The following is a 2,973-nucleotide window of genomic DNA, read 5'->3' on the forward strand; positions in this document are numbered from 1 at the left end:
GCTAGGTTTTTTCCCATAGGGTTTTTCTTAGTCTAAGGTTAACGAGGCAACCAGCGTAAATCACGCCTCTCATGCTCAACTCAGACTTGAGGGGTTCATCACAGACTATTAGGCATTCAGACCAGGGAGACTCTTTTCAGCGATGATTTTATCCCCGCTTCTTAGCGATGCCGCTTTTCAGCGATGATTTTATCCCGCTTTTAGCGATGCCGCTTTTCAGCGATTTATCGCCCCGCTTTTCAGCGATGATTTTATCCGCTTTTAGCGATGCCCGCTTTTCAGCGATGACTTTATGCCGCGCTCGCGCGATGCCGCTCAGCGATGTTTTTATCCGCTTTTCAGCGATCAGCGATGCCCTTTCAGCCCCGCCTTATGAGCGTTGTTTTTCAGCGATGAATCTATCTCGCTTCTCAGCGATGAGCTTATACCGATTCTCAGCAAGGCCGCCTTTTTAGTGATGAATTTATCTCGCGTCTTGGCGTTAATATGCTTAAGGCCTTCACACAAATCTCATAATGTGGTAGGTCTATATCTGCTCGGCATCATATTATTTTCTCCTACCGCTCGATGGTTGGCATTATCTTCTCCATCTATAGATGTTCGATATATTTGCATCTCGACAATGGCAGCACAAGGAGCAACATAACTGCATCAACAACTAGACATAAGCCTTTGTAGTCTTTAATTATTACGTTTTGGTTGTACTCTTTTTCCCTTAGCTAGGTTTTTTCCCATAGGGTTTTTCTTAGTCTAAGGTTAACGAGGCAACCAGCGTAAATCACGCCTCTCATGCTCAACTCAGACTTGAGGGGTTCATCACAGACTATTAGGCATTCAGACCAGGGAGACTCTTTTCAGCGATGATTTTATCCCCGCTTCTTAGCGATGCCGCTTTTCAGCGATGATTTTATCCCGCTTTTAGCGATGCCGCTTTTCAGCGATTTATCGCCCCGCTTTTCAGCGATGATTTTATCCGCTTTTAGCGATGCCCGCTTTTCAGCGATGACTTTATGCCGCGCTCGCGCGATGCCGCTCAGCGATGTTTTTATCCGCTTTTCAGCGATCAGCGATGCCCTTTCAGCCCCGCCTTATGAGCGTTGTTTTTCAGCGATGAATCTATCTCGCTTCTCAGCGATGAGCTTATACCGATTCTCAGCAAGGCCGCCTTTTTAGTGATGAATTTATCTCGCGTCTTGGCGTTAATATGCTTAAGGCCTTCACACAAATCTCATAATGTGGTAGGTCTATATCTGCTCGGCATCATATTATTTTCTCCTACCGCTCGATGGTTGGCATTATCTTCTCCATCTATAGATGTTCGATATATTTGCATCTCGACAATGGCAGCACAAGGAGCAACATAACTGCATCAACAACTAGACATAAGCCTTTGTAGTCTTTAATTATTACGTTTTGGTTGTACTCTTTTTCCCTTAGCTAGGTTTTTTCCCATAGGGTTTTTCTTAGTCTAAGGTTAACGAGGCAACCAGCGTAAATCACGCCTCTCATGCTCAACTCAGACTTGAGGGGTTCATCACAGACTATTAGGCATTCAGACCAGGGAGACTAAAACCCCCATGGCATATGAAGGGAGAGCCTGAACAACAGTTTTCAATAGGATTTCTCTACCTACACTAGAAAGGAATCTATGGTTACATCCTTGTATACGGTTGACTATTCTTTGTTTGATGAAGCTCAAGATTTCTTTCTTATTTTTGCCAATTATCATGGGGAGTCCCAAGTAATTCCCATTTCCATCACTGCTTTTAACTCTCATAATTTCCTCCATTGTTTCCTTCACTTCATCATTCACATTTCTGCTGTAACTTAGGGAAGATTTGTCCATATTTATACACTAACCAGAAGCCACAGAGTAATCATTGAGGAAATGTTTTAAATTTTAAGCCTCTTGAGCATTTGCCTTAAAGTAAATATAACTGTCGCCTGCAAAGAACAAATGGCTAATAGGTGGTGCATTCCTAGCAACTTTTATACCATGTAGTTTACCCATTTGTTCATAGCTTCTAATCATAGAGCTGAAACCCTCCGCAACAATAATGAATAGATAAGGGGAAATAGGATCACCTTGCCGAATTCCTCTTTCTGGTTTGATTGGCCCTATCTCATCATTTTTATTGAGAACGAAGTAGTCCATTGTGGTCACACATTCCATCACAAGATTCACCCAACGTTCTTCAAAGCCTAGTTTTAGCATTATTCCACGCAAAAGAGGCCATTCTAATCTGTCATTTGCTTTGCTGATGTCAAGTTTCAACGCTGCATATCCTTCACAACCTTGAGTTTTCCTTTTCAGGAAGTGTTGCATTTCAAAGGCCACCATAATATTATATGTTATTGATGGGGTAAATGTAAACGGGGGTACGGATTTACACCACGTGTGTTTGATTGTGTATGATGTAGTGTATGGATCGGTGTATGGATGAATACAGGGAGAAGGGGAAAGGAAGCCATGGCTTCCTTCTTGGAGAAGAAGAGAGAAGAACGAGAGAGAGAGGCCGAGAGGCAAGGGATCCCCGGATGCCATTACAGTGGAGGGTCAGGTCCTTTATATAGGAATAGGACCTGACCCTTCAGGAATATAATATTCCCCAAAGGTCACTTGCCCTTTAACAATTCCTAAGGGACACCCGACCTTTTAGGGGTACAATAATACACGGACTATACACATTGTACTTCTACAGTAGTCCCTGGGGGTATTTACCCATCACAAGTCCCCCACTTCTTGAATCTGCGAGAGTCGTCAGGTTCGAGAATTAAAAAGCGCTCCGGGCGGCCAACTTGTTACAAGCAAAGTCTCCCTGGTCTGAATGCCTCAATAGTCTGTGATGAACCCCTCAAGTCTGAGTTGAGCATGAGAGGCGTGATTTACGCTGGTTGCCTCGTTAAAAACCTTAGACTAAGAAAAACCCTATGGGAAAAAACCTAGCTAAGGGAAAAAGAGTACAACCAAAA

Source organism: Ipomoea triloba, chromosome 1, assembly GCF_003576645.1.
Source record: "Ipomoea triloba cultivar NCNSP0323 chromosome 1, ASM357664v1".
Classification (NCBI taxonomy): Eukaryota; Viridiplantae; Streptophyta; class Magnoliopsida; order Solanales; family Convolvulaceae; genus Ipomoea; species Ipomoea triloba.